Consider the following 15,089-nt stretch of genomic DNA (forward strand, 5'->3'; position numbering starts at 1 on the left):
TCTTCTCACATAGTTAAATTAACACCTGGCTAATCTTTCAAGACAAATACTGAAATATACATTTCATAAAAAAGAGGTAGCTGATTCCAAATGATTAAAAGGAACTGTTCTGTAGTTCTTGCATCTTATAGTGGCATAAGTTACTTCAAGGCTGCAATGGTTTCCAATATGAACTGGGGGGAAGGGGGGGGCAGTTACCTGGAGGCTCATAACTTTCAGACAGCAGTATTCAGTATGTTGAATATCAATAAAAGTATCTTGTTCATTTGACTTTTAGGTACTGTATAAGCTCTGTTTATGTGGATAATTAGTTTGAAGCCTTTGGAACATACTCTAGTCTGCTTTGTTGTTAAGGTTCATTGAATTAAAGCTGTTTTGGACAAATATCTCATTTTCTGCTCTTTGTAAATGTCAAACATATAAGTACACACAGATAGAGAGAAAGAGGGGAGAGAGAAAATATAATAGCTCTTTAAAGGAAGGAAATTCTACAAATGATCAGATTACAGCTGTGTTGTATAAATTAAAAATGAATTACACAAGTAAAGAATCCCGCAAGTCAACCTCAATTTTTGATAACCATATGGACACAGTTATACAGTGGTTTTTTTTTGCAGCAATAAAGTGGCTTGTTATTGCCATGTTCAGGCATACAAATGTACATATACATCCCACTGTTCCCTTTTTGGATAAGCAATATGATGTCTTACATGTAGATACAACCAAGCGTGGCCTACTTCTCTTTTTCCTGAGGTAAGTCAAGTTGGTTAGATTTTGCTACCTTAAGTTTTTCTTCTATCAAGCTTGATGGGAGGTTATGCCCATCTTGCTTTCTGTGAAACCATGCAAAAGTACAGTATTTTTCGGAGTATAAGATGCATCTTTTTTCCTCAGAAATGAGGCTGAAAATCTGGGTGCGTCTTATACATCAAATGCAGCATTTTTTGCCTCCCGAAGCCCCGCCCCTACACCAAAATGGCTGTGCATCCCCTTATGGAGGCTTCCAGAAAGCTCCGGGGGGGCTGGGGAGGGCAGAAATGAGCAAAAAATGGGCAGTTTCCCCCCCCCCCAGCCCCCATCAGCACTCTATAAGCCTCCATAAGGCTATACATGCAATTTTTTGACAAAAAATGACCCCGTTTTTTGCTCGTTTTTGACCCTCCACCCCCCGCAGGAGCACTCTGCAAGCCCCCCCAAGGCTTTCATGGCTTTTTTTGGAGAAAACAAATGGGCCCGTTTTGGGGAGGTTTGCAGAGTGCAAAAACTTTTTTTTTCCCTTTTGGAAAGCTCTTTAAACTGATTGATGAGAATTACATTGATCAAGTGCTGTGCCAGCAGAAACACCTACCTATCCACTGTATTTCTCTCTATTTCTCTATCCTTCTACCTACCTACCTACACTCTCTCTCTGTCTCTCTATTTCTCTCTCTCTATCCCTTTACCTACCTAACTACTCTCTCCCTACCTACCTACCTACTGTATTTCTCTATCTTTCTCTCCCTGTCTATCCCTCTACCTACCTACCTACCTACTTTTTTTTTTTAATTTCCCTCTTCAAAACCTTGGTGCATCTTATACTCCGAAAAATATGGTAGATAAGATCACAGAACATGGAGTTGCCATATCTTTGGATACCTTAGGATACCTTTTAATCAAGCTGTGAATTGAGAATCATACTTGATTATGGAACTAGAAAGCAGGAATGGGGCAGTGGGATAAGAACTGAGAGAGTAGAATAATGTAATCCACAAATGTGATGACCTAAAGAGAAGAAGAACATGGCCCAAGCCAGCTGAGGCCAGTAGGCTGCCGTCATTGGATCAGAAAGGAGGAAAGCGATGGGCCAGAAGAGTAGGCCTTGCTGTTTTGTACCTAAGCCATCTCCAGAAAGAATTACGGGAGGGGAGAAAGATGCATCTCCTGCTCCCCTGAGCTCCCCTGTGCTGGAATCAGCCTGCAGCCTTTGATCAAGGAGTTGCCATAATCTTTGTGTCTTTAGCTACAGCTTTTTATTCCAGGGGGCTAAATGTGACAGGTTTGGATTATCAGCATATTGATTCACTCATTTGTGTAATAAATTTATATGGCCATCCATCTCATATAGACGACTCGGAGGCTGACAGAATAAAAACTGCCTTTGCTATGGCTAACTTTGTTTAGAAGAAAGTATCGTCCCCGAACATTTATGCCAGCGGGTATTTTAAAGGCCATGGAAACTATAGGCAGAGATCATTATTGCTTCAAGTTGTGAGACTTGAGAAAATCAATTCCCTTCCTTGGTCTCTTCTGGGACAGTAATTATGTTGTTGGCATCTTTAAAAAATCTCCCAACATGTGAAAATACATTTATTATGATGTAATGTAATTTACTATATTAGTGAATGTTTGCTGATAGAGGTAAATAGCTTGTTTTGATTTAACAGCTGTACATTTTTTTAATGTTATCAGTGTGCCTGTAGTCAAGTAACATGATATCTAATGTAAATGTATAAAGGATTTATACAGAAATTATTAATTACATAGGCAATGCAATTTTAGTCTTTTGCTCAAATATTATGTGCTAATTGTATGTCTCCACTGCCAACAGATGGCAGTCTAGTTGAATGCTTTTTTTACTACCAATATGCTGTTAAAAAGAGGTAAAGAAAAAGTACTGACATAAAAAATAAATTAAAAAACATATTAAACCTTAATCACATGGAACAATATTAGTCATTATGTTTATAAAGAGCCAGTCCTTATGCCAAAGGTGAAAACAAATCAGCTTTAATTGTCTTTCTTTTATAAAGCAGTAATAATTTCTGCTGTGCCTTCCACTCAGCAACTCTTGCCCTATAGATATTGATCAATTCAAGATATTTTATTTATAATCTCAAATCATATATCTTTAAGTCCGTGGCCCGACAAAACTGCGCTAGTCAAAATAGCGGCGACAAAACCGCGTCGCTAAAGCCGCGATGTCATCACCACGGCGACAACAGCGCGGCGACAGAAGGGCGTTTTAAAACAGCGCGGCGGCAGAAAGCCGATTTAAATTAAGGTAAGGGTTAGGATTAGGTTTAGGGGTTTGGGTTAGGGTTAGGGTGCTGAGCGCTTCGGAAGGTGCGGATTTGCCCTCCGCGGTTATGTCGTCACGCTAGGGTCGCCTTTTTCCTTAGCGCTTCGGACGGCGCGGATTTGCCCTCCGCACTTATGTCGGCGCGGATAAGGGCTTCGCGGTTTTGTCGGTGAACCCTTTAAGTCATACTCCTTAAAGCATATCAAACATGGATATTAAACAAGAAAACGGCATCATATACAAATGTTGCTTCTATCATTTTTAACTTGGCATGACGAGGCAGACAGCCAAGTTTTAAAATATTCTCTGACGTGTCCATTATATATAAAAATGCATGAAATTAATTTCACTTTAAGGTAATAAAGGAACATTTTTAATGTTCTTTAAAACCCTTAACTACTAAAAAGTTATGTTAATGCATTTTAATTAGTAAATTATTATTGTGAAATCAAAAGGTGTTTTAATTAATTTTAATTATACTGCCATTTTGCAGTTTTGTGGATGGTCACTAGGATGCTCTTGAAAGATAATTAAATATATTGTCAGATATTAACATATATTTGCTTGTTATATTAAATGGTAAGCAAATTACCAAATCTCTTCAGTAACTAGACCAGTGTTTCTCAACCTTGGCAACTTGAAGATGTCTGGACTTCAACTCCCAGAATTCCCCAGCCAGCATTCTGGGAGTTGAAGTCCAGACATCTTCAAGTTGACAAGGTTGAGAAACACTGAATTAGATGAAATGCATTGATTCATCTTTCGATGGCAAGATAATTCTGTTGCAGAATTGCTTGATCCTTTATCATTTATTTTTGTCACTTTTGGACACATTCCAGTTCTTTTTTAACAGTCAACTGGGATATAGAATCATACTGAATCTTCCTTGGTTAAATGTCCATGTAACTGATCGCTTATAAAGGGACTGGAACAAGAACTGTAGAACAATCAATCCCTCTTTGGGGGATGATGCTAAATCTACCTTTAAGGAATTCTACTTGAAGAAAAAGTTCTTGCAAAGTATGTTCGGTATATAATCTAGACCAGTGTTTCCCAACCTTGTCAACTTGAAGATGTCTGGACTTCAACTCCCAGAATGCTGGCTGGGGAATTCTGGGAGTTGAAGTCCAGACATCTTCAAGTTGCCAAGGTTGAGAAACACTGGTCTAATTACTGAAGAGATTCGGTAATTTGCCTACCATTTAATATAACAAGCAAATATATAAATAAAATAAATAATAAAATAAAATAAATAAATAATAAAATAAATAAATAATAAATAAATAAGCGAATGCTGGCTGGGGAATTCTGGGAGTTGAAGTCCGGACATCTTCAAGTTGCCAAGGTTGAGAAACACTGGTCTAATTACTGAAGAGATTCGGTAATTTGCTTACCATTTAATATAACAAGCAAATATATAAATAAAATAAATAAATAATAAATAAATAAATAAATAAACGAATGCTGGCTGGGGAATTCTGGGAGTTGAAGTCCAGACATCTTCAAGTTGCCAAGGTTGGGAAACTCTGATCTAGACCAGCATCTAAGTGGAAGCTATACCTCACAAAACTACTCAGGTAATGTATGAAGCAGCTGAGAAAAATCCACATAGATGAGACTTCACCCAAAAATAATACAAAAATAAGCAAAATTATGCACTTGTGGGTATTAATTAACTCTATTTGACCTTTTACCTCATCATTGCACATGTTTATAGAAGTTGGTTTCTGTGTCTATGTATCAATATAATATAATCGATATAATTTGTTTAGTATAATTGGAACACAGTAGAAGAGAGATTGCATGGTCTCCACAAGTGTTTGCCATGCCACATCTCATGAACCACAGGCTTATTAGCCATTTGTGCCTTAAAAAGTTACTGAATTAGTTTCCCCCAAATGAATGCCTGTGTTGATCTTCGGTTGTCTGAAAAACACTAGAAAGGAATGTGGTTAATAACGGGCTTTGAATGAAAAGAACCTGGGATTGAACGGAGCAAATACAGAAGCCCTGACGTTTCTTGAAAAGTTTTCATCACACCTCAGCAATTCCCGGCAAGTGGTTCAAGTTCTGATTGAGCAGAGTTTGTGTTGTTCACAGCAGCCACAATTTGTTAACAGTTTTTACAGTGACTAACCAAAACCATGAGGGGCTGTTCCTCCACCTCATCAACAAATCTAGTTGGAGCCAGGCCCATAAATAGTTGCTATTGAGCATGCAACAGAACGTATAACTGGAACAAATGCTTCGTGTGAGGACCATTGGGCATAAACGGATTCAGTCATATTTCCATTTGTCTTCATTTTAAAATAGTTCATCTCCTTCCATTCAGCAGTCTTGGGTAATTTTGAATGGAAGGGGAAAATCAGTATTTGTGGAGCATAATTCCTTGCTCCAAAAGAATTCTGGATTCTACTGGATAGATTCATTTAACTGACTTTCATGCAGAACAGAGCAATCTGTTCCTTCTACTCCTAAACTTGGGGTGGTTCCTTCTCAGTCGTTATGCTAATCCACAGATGTCAAAACTCGTGGCATCATGTGATGTTTTGCAATGTTTTTCCCATTCACGGAGCTGGGGTGGGCGTGGCATGTGCATGACTCAGGCGGCCCGCGGGCTCCCTGTTTGACACCCCTGTACTAATCCTTTCCGAGCTCTCACTAATGCTCAGACCAGGAAACTAAAAACAGATAGCTGTATGTTGAGCAATGTTTTCGCCTCACAGTGCTTGTATGATTTGAAAATGGAAGGAGTACTCTTTAACCCTTTCCCAGGGTCAATTTCCTGCTCTAAATGAGGTTGACTACACCCTCTGCAGGTGAATAGACCAATTCCCCTGTCCTCTCAAGGATTTGAGAGGTGGGGAATGAGCCGAGGTGGCGCAGTGGTTAGGGTGCAGTACTGCAGCCACTTCAGCTGACTGCTAGTCCTGCAGCTCGGCGGTTAAAATCTCACCGGCTCAAGGTTGACTCAGCCTTCCATCCTTCCAAGGTGGGTAAAACGAGGACCCAGACTGTGGGGGCGATATGCTGACTCTGTAAACCGCTTAGAGAGGGCTGAAAGCCCTATGAAGCGGTATATAAGTCTAACTGCTATTGCTATCTATCTATCTATCTATCTATCATCTATCTATCTATCTATCATCTATCTATCTATCTATCTATCTATCTATCTATCTATCGGATTGTTGGGGGCGATATGCTGACTCTGTAAACCGCTTAGAGAGGGCTGAAAGCCCTATGAAGCGGTATATAAGTCTAACTGCTATTGCTATTTGGATGAATTGCTGGCAATCACTAGGAAAAAGTAATCGGCAACAAGAAGCAAACCAGATTCTCAACAGGATTGCCCCTGGATGGCCTCTGCGAACCAACCTGAGTCCCTTGCATATTGAAAACCAAACAAGTATGAAGCCATAATAATAATAATCCTGGAGTGCTGGTGAAGAAAAAGAAGTGAATCCGAGTCTACATATAGTATCTGTTTGAGCCTTCACTGGGTGGAAACATCTCCGCTTCTCTTATTGCATCAAGAAAAGATGTTAAAAACCTGGCTGTTCCGGCAGGCCTGGGGCTGTTGACCTTATTTTTTTTTGTTTGTTTGTTTTCAGTGTTCAAAAGTTTTATTTCTTTTCAAACAAACATTTCATCATTCCTCAATCAGTGAGACATCGGAGTACAATTTTTTGTGTGTCAAAATAGTTCTAGTTTACCACCAAATTCTTGTCTAGCCTAATGTATACCCCTCCCCCCCTCCACCCTCCCCCCCAACCCCCCTCCTCCTTCCCCCCCCGACTTCCCAGACCCCGTACACGGTATGGATTTCTAACAAACATAGTCTAAAATCTATTGAGAAAAAAAGAAATAAAGAAATTAATGACATCTCTACATTGATCTTAGCTTCTTCTTGCTGAGCTAACTTTGAACCATTTAAATCATTCCTGATCTTAAGCATAGGCTAACTGGAATTTCTTGGTCCCGTATTTATTTAGTATATAGTCAATCCATTTTTTCCAGTCTCGTTTATATCTCTCATTTGAGTGGTCTTTTAAGATATGCTGATATTTTAGCCATCTCGGCTAAGTTTGTAACTTTCAATGTCCATTCTTGAGTTGTAGGCAAGTCTTCCTTCTTCCAGTATTGCGCCACCAACAGTCTTGCTGCCGTTATTATGCTGTCTTATTGTTAAGGTCCAGCCCTGATCAGAAACCTATTCGTGTTGGGAATTTTTTAATTATTCTTTTATTTTGCTTCTCTTTTTTTTTTCTTTCTATATATGCCGCCCGGAGTCCTCCGGGATTGGGCGGCCTAGAAATTTAACAAACAAACAAATAAATAAATAAAAGACTCTCAGCCTTCCTTAATAATGCTGACTCCCTGTTGGAGAGGGGTGAATCAATGGATTCCAGCTAGCATTTCTGTTCACGTTGTTCAGCACTTTGCCAACAAAATAGTTCATATTTACCAAAATCTTGATTATTTATGGGTATCTGTGATGAGGTAAGTTGTGTGACATCTGAAATTCTGAACTCTGATGAAATGGGCAGGGTTTTCTCTTGTATAACTTCTACCACCTCTGGCCCTTCTGGCTCGAGGAAAAAATGGAGAAAAAGGTTAACAGGAGGTTTGCTAGCACATCTTTATAAGAGGGTGATATCTCCAACCTTGAAAGATATTGTGGTGTACCCACTCTAAGAAAGAGATACACGGGATATTTACAAGATACTGCTAACTATAATCTCAACACAAGTAATCTTAATCTTCCTGTGAAATTCATTTCATGGTCTGGTTTAGTTCCACTTTATGCATGGAAGCTGACTGGGTGAATTTGAACCAGTCATTTTCTCTCAGCCTATGACAGTGGTTCCCAAACTTGGCAACTTTAAGACTTGTGGACTTCAACTCTCAAGTCCACAAGTCTTAAAGTTGCCAAGTTTGGGAACCACTGCTGTATAGTTCTCTGGGAGTTGAAGTCCACAAGTCTTAAAGTTGCCAAGTTTGGGAACCACTGGCCTATGACATTAGGTTCAGGTGACAAGCTGGTTTGTCAATTCCTGTATCCATCAATTAATCAATACTCCATTGATTCCCCCCCCCCCCAAAAAACCCTGCATTTGGAAGGAAAATACTAGGAAGAAAAAAACATTATTGTAACTTTGTTGAGTTATTGGTTGTTTTGATGTATTTATTGGGGATATTTTTAATGTCACCCTTGGTTTTGTTGATTGTTTTATAAACCACCATGAGTCTGTGTTGATTCAGCAATATGGTAGTAGAACCAATCAAAAAATGTCTAGTGACAGGCCCAATGTCCATATTTCTAAGATTGTAGGTGAAACATTTGGCCATTAAGCAGCACTTGTTCCAGACCTCTTAGAACCTCCTATATCTCTTTCTATAAATTAATTTTTATCAGACTCTTGAGACAGAACAACCTGCTCAGAAGTTTTATGAGCCTGGAGAAGCCAGTGTGACCTCAGTTGTTCCCAGTATGAAATTAATATCTATAGTTAGCGGGTTAGGTAATCTCTTCAATGAGTCCCAGTTGTATAGGAATACTGTTATACGGTTTCTGAATTGGACAGGATTTTCTGAGACGTTAAAAGCTGGTCAAAATTAATTTTATGTATGGTTATCCTCACTAACTGCTTATGGAAGAATTTTTTCTTTAATTTGCAACACTAGCCCATACATTTGTGCAGAATTGTGTACAAAGTTATATATTAATCTGATTCGGTATGTCAATTTGTTATCATGGCAATTTAAGGTTGACTTTATTATTATAATAGCCTTAAGGCTGCAAAATATTAATGGATTACAAAATCCAGATCACTAAGAAAAAGATACCTAGAGAAGCAATGGATGAAAACAGGATGAAAACTGCAATAGTCTCAGAAATATTTAATTGAAAATTCCCATGAGTGTTTCATGCATACACCAAGAGTATGCGAAGATATGTGTGTGTGTGTGTGTGTAACTTTCTCAACTTTAAATTATTTAACATGTTGTCTTCTGTGTGTTTTAGCCTCATTATGTGTGCGTATGCTTTAAAACTCTTTGACCCAGTCTGCGGAGGCCGTTTTTATCCTATTTTGAGTGCTGCTTAATTATCTGAGATTTATTATCTCAGTCTTAGCGAATGGATATCTTCTACTGATGACCTCAGAATTCATAAGATACACGAGAAGCAGAATGACATTCTTAAGACACATGCCTTTTGACTCCACTGCTAAATAAGGTGTTTGGGATGGGCTTTTCAAGAAGGCATTTCAACAAGCCATGCAATAGGACTGAAGGCATGAAACTGGCTTCCAAAAGAATTTTAAAAAATCTATTAAGCTACTCAGCTCATGTATTTCATGCGTCTTCCAGAAACTGTTATGAATCGTTGATAAAATAATTAAAAGAACTAACCTCCACCCCATTTAGGGAAGTAGTTAAGGCACCTTTCATCTGTCAAAAGTGTTGGGGGAAAGAGTGATTCCTTCCCATCCTGCATTTTCCTTAGGGACTAAGTGCTCCTTTCTCCAGAGAACAGAATGTAAACTTCTAATCAGGGACCAAGTCTTCCTTACATTTTCAACTGTAATGACAGTGATCAAGCAAGGAGATCTCTTAAAAGGATGTAGCTACTCATTCCCACCTCACACATGCTCCCTGTCAATTGGAGAAGAAGGTGCAGAATCTTGGTGCTTATTCTTGCCATTTAATTTAGATTTCAGTTTCTAAGGCTTTTCATTTGTGCCTCGTTTAAAACATTTACTTCATTTTCCTTAGTAAGGCATAAAAGACTAAATAGCAATAATAATACAACTAAAAGTCTTAGAAATATACAACAGAATTCACAACAGTGATACTAAAAACATGTAAGTAACATTTCATTTCATTCCACTCACAGATTAATGATGAATATATGTGTTCCAGTCTCTGAAATTTAGCCTCTGATATAGTGGGTGTCAACATTTAAGTTATAGTTACATAAAATCCCTATGAAATTTATTAACTGCAAACTCTTCATGCTAGAGGGCTGGTTTAAAATAGATTTTAGTACATCTTGATTGTAGTGGAGAAATATAGGAAAACCATACCAGATACATGGACTGTGGATCATTGCAATTCCAAGAATCTGAACTGCTGGATGAATTACAAAAGGGATTGTTATTTTTAAACATACAGAAAGGGCAAATCAGAATTACCAGAATTAGCGTTATGCGTGGTAATCCTCAGATTTTAAATCAGCAAGTGAGAAATATTTCAAGTTAAACATTTTTCTCTTTGAAGAGTTCAGCAAAATGAGAATTACACGCGCACACACACACACATTGTTGATCTATCTAAAAGTGGAAAAAGGCATGAGAGAAATGATTATGGTTTGTCATATAGTCAGCCAGAAGTTTAGACTGGATTTGGTACTTTTATCTACCTTTTGAGTCCTTACTAATGAGGGAGAAGGAAAATACCCTGTTGATCTATTGGAATTGATGGGGCCTAAGTGGAAAATAGCAGTCCTCTGGAAAGCAAAATGAACCAAAGTTTTAGGATGACTTCATTGTTGCAGAAGATGACAGGCGTTAGACATCTCAGGATACAGGAAAAGTTTATTTGGCAGCCAGGTTCAGAAAGCTACCCATGGCTTAGCATTGCAAGTTCTGAACAACCTTAATTATCGAAGCACGCATTCTTATACATTCTCAAAAGCATTGCAACACGGAAATACTTAACACATTTCTTTCTTTCTTCTCCTTTTGTTTCAGGTATGGCTTACATGTTATTAACGAACTTTTAATTGAACTTTGTGGTTTGGACTCTTAACATAAGTTAGGACATAGGGACATTGGCAAGAATATCCTGTGGTTAGTGAATGGGGACACTTCCTTTAAGTAACTTCTAACTGTCCCTATTCTATTGCAAGTTCCAACTCTTGTCTATGTGACTTTTAATATAGAAGTAAAGGGGTTCTAAGAGGCTGTCCAGACTGACCCAGTAGGTTTCACACTTGATGTCCAAATCACACTTTACGGCTGCTTTATCATAATGTACCAAAAATATTTGCAAACAGCTGAACAGTTACAACTTGTGCAAAGTAGATAGTTTCATGAGTATATTTGGAATAAGGAGGATGAAACCGCCAGATATAAGGAACTGAAAGTAGCAGATAGATGGCGGTTTCAGATGTACACAGGTATAAGTGGAAACTGATTATCAGTTGTGGAACAAGTAGCAACAAAAAGGAAGCAAGTTGTGAAATGTGTGCAGAAAAGTAGAAAAAGCGTGGATTGAGATGAGTTTGGGGCCACTGGCCTATAGTTATCCTTGCTGGACCAGCTGTGTTAGTGGATCTCATTGCAGTGGGTTATTGATGTAAGTTGTGTTAGAGCCGAGGTGGCGCAGTGGGTAGAGTGCAGTACTGCAGGCCACTTCAGCTGACTGTTATCTGCAGTTCGGCTGTTTAAATCTCACCGGCTCAGGGTTGACTCAGCCTTCCATCCTTCTGAGGTGGGTAAAATGAGGACCCGGATTGTTGGGGGCGATATGCCGACTCTGTAAACCGCTTAGAGAGGGCTGAAGTTTGGGAACCACTGGTCTAATGTGAAATCCATATTTCAATCCTTGGACACAACCTTCAGCCTGGTAAGCGCCACCAGTGTCCTGCAACTATTTCCCCAGAAACCTCTCTCTATCTAACATCACAATTTGATTTTATTAAGATTCAACTTCGGGGGGGCTCATGGTCAACGTAGGTGTGTGTAACGCAATTTCAGTGGAGCTATATGCAGCAAAATTTCATTTTAATGTATGCTCATTAGTGTACATTTAAAGTGACAATAAAGTCTAGGTTGAAATACCATGTGGGAAGTTGATCACCCTCCCATGCAGTGGTGGGATTTCTGGGAATTTCTCCTCTGTGTTAGAGGCACCAAAATAACCCAAGATGATATAAGATCTCCTGCTGGAGCAGGGGGTTGGACTAGATGATCTCCGAGGTATTTACCAGCCCTGGATTGCTGTGCTGTTTCAAAGCATGCTCTGAAGCTGCGTCTAGTGCCAGGTTTGTGGTCCTTCTTTCCTCTCCTTCTTCTCATCCTCCCTCCTTCTAACCATTCATCCATCCATCCATCCTATCTCCTTCCCTCTTTTTCCCTTCCCTCTTTCTTCTTTCTTTCTTTTCTTTCTTTCTTTCTTTCTTTCTTTCTTTCTTTCTTTCTTTCTTTCTTTCCTTCCTTCCTTCTTTCTTTCTCTTTCTCCCCTCCCTCCCTCCCTCTTTCTTTCTTTCTCCCTTGAAGGCCCCCCCACACCCTCTGCAGCCTCCTGAGAGCCAAAGTAGGGGACAGGGGCGGCATCAAACCTCCCCACCCCCCGTTTTTGGCCTAGCAAGCCTCACTGAAGCCCCCTGGGAGCCAAACAGCATGGGGGGGGGGGGGGCACCCACATACACTGCCTCTCATTTTTGGCCTAGCATATACTTACCCGGGATGCGTGGGGACTCCTGGAAGGAAGAGGGAGAGGAGGGGAGGGGCCAGCCAGAGGTTGATATTTGCCCATTCTCCGAACCGGTTAAAATTTCCGCTACCGGCTCACCCTCTGCTCCCATGTATGACTGGGATGGAACCAACAGAGAGATTATTTTGGTGGTGCTGCCATCTCTCTCTACAGATTCTTGAGGTGCTCTCCATTAAGACATTCAGAGACACAGTTATGAGATTTTTTTTTTCAGACAGCTTTTAATTAGTGTGGCCACTTGTTTGACCCCAAGGAGTTATCGTTTTATTTGTTGTATTTTGATATTTCAATCCTTATAGTTATAAACTATCAGGAATCTAGTTGGAGTGTGGCACTGGTGGGCTTCAAAAATTGTTCGAACCTACTCTGTGGGTGTGGTCTCCTTTGTGGGAGTGGCTTGCCGGCCATGTGAACTGGTGGGAGTGGCTTACCGCCCATGTGACCGGATATGAAGATGCCGACGACACCTGTCAGAACCACCTTAAATTACCTCACACACAGCACTGGCATCCATAAGAATAGGATGGAAACTTGTTGTTTTAAAAGGCATCTTTGGTTTGCGTTAAAACAACTTCAACACACGCAATGTTCTGATTGCACCACAAACACAGTGGCCATCCTTACCTTCCACAGAGGCCCTGAGTTTTATAAATGTGAGCATGACAGTGTAGAATAATCATATCCAAGGACCAGTGGTGGGTTTCAAAAGAGCTTGGAACCTCTTCTGTAGGTGTGGCCTGCTTTCCGGGTCCACTGATGGAACCTCTTCTAACCAGTTCGGTAGATTTGACGAACCGGTTCTACCGAATAGGTGCGAACTGGTAGGAACCCACATCTGGAGCGTGGTGACCTACAACGTCATATTTTTAATCACTTTGAAGTTTTACTTTTTTATTGCTTCTTTAGGATTGAAAATCCTTTGGAATCACAACCTACCAATTGCTGGATGCGATTTTTTTTCCATTTGTTTTAAAACAAAGAAAATCAATATAAGGTATTTTTTTTTTTGTGCTTTCTTGCAATGTACAGTAAAGAGGTGATTACAGAGTTGTTTCTGGAAGGTTTTATAAAATGCTAAGACTTTGTGAAATTCACTTTAAAAAAAGACATTGAGGTTAATTAGAATGAGCCTCTTCTGTAGGAACCCCCCCCCTCCCCAATCTGTCGCCTTTACATATCAATCATGAAACAAGACTTTGAAGGTTGATTTCTAAAGCCCAAGATGGCTATTTTAAAAGAAATGTTTGATTTTGTGGCTTGTGAAATGCTTGAATGTTTTAACTCTTTACTGGGACAAAAAGTTGTTACTGAAGATGAACAAATATTCTGAAGGTAACAGATTGATCCCAAGATAGATTTTTTTAAATGACCACTTATAAAAAAGATGGAAGTACTGAATTCATACATGAAATTGGATGATTGCTTAAGAATGGAAAAAGAGGTTGCGGACTAGCCTTTTAAATCAAAATACAAGAGATTTACTAGAGTCACTTCATGGAAATTACAAGCGGACTTGAGATGGTAAGAAATTTGAGAGATGAGGCAAAAATAGTTGAAAAAAACAAGAATTAGATTTTTATTTATGGGACTTCAGTATGGTTGAAAGGTAGAAGGAAAAATACAAACTGATTGTGGGTTTTTGAATTACTATTTATTTATTTATTACATTTTTATGGCACCCATCTCCCTTACAAGGTGACTGGGCAGGTTAAATAATGAGTTGTTATTTCTGATAATGGTCAGTTATCTGAATTGGATAGTTTGGCAAATGTCTAATAGTGTGATGGATTAATTTTTGATCTCTAAATAAAGAGTTAGCAATAGCAATAGCAGTTAGACTTATATACCGCTTCATAGGGCTTTCAGCCCTCTCTAAGCGGTTTACAGAGTCAGCATATCGCCCCCACAGTCTGGGTCCTCATTTTACCCACCTCGGAAGGATGGAAGGCTGAGTCAACCCTGAGCCGGTGAGATTTGAACAGCCGAACTGCAGAACTGCAGTCAGCTGAAGTAGCCTGCAGTGCTGCACTCTAACCACTGCGCCACACCTTATTATTTCTGGTAATGTTTGATAGCTTTGAAATTATTTTGTTGCAATGCTTAATTGTTAAGAGAGGGATAAGGGAATTTAGACTAAACTAAAGGAGAAATTAGGTTACTGGGTAATTTCATTAATTTTTCTGGATCTTTGCTGATTAATAAGAAAATCTGAAGATTTAGAGAAGGGGTGACATATGAAATGAAGAAGTATTTGGTTGTGTTATGAGATAGTGATAAATTGTTAATGTTGAATATACTTCTTGGGGATGAAGGGGGAAATTTCTCATATTTTCTTTTTCTTTTTGGAGGGTACTGCACTTTCTAAATGTTTTTTCCTTTTTATTGTATTTTTGCATTAGGTTTTTTATTTGTTTTGTCTATTTAATAGGAACCTTAATAAAAAAAATATGCTAAAATGTTTTGAGAAGAAAAGGAAAATAATTGTTGAAAAGTAAGCAAATCAAGAAGTCTTGTGTATCTTTAGAAATAA

The sequence above is a fragment of the Thamnophis elegans genome, chromosome 1, assembly GCF_009769535.1.
Source record: "Thamnophis elegans isolate rThaEle1 chromosome 1, rThaEle1.pri, whole genome shotgun sequence".
NCBI classification, from domain to species: domain Eukaryota; kingdom Metazoa; phylum Chordata; class Lepidosauria; order Squamata; family Colubridae; genus Thamnophis; species Thamnophis elegans.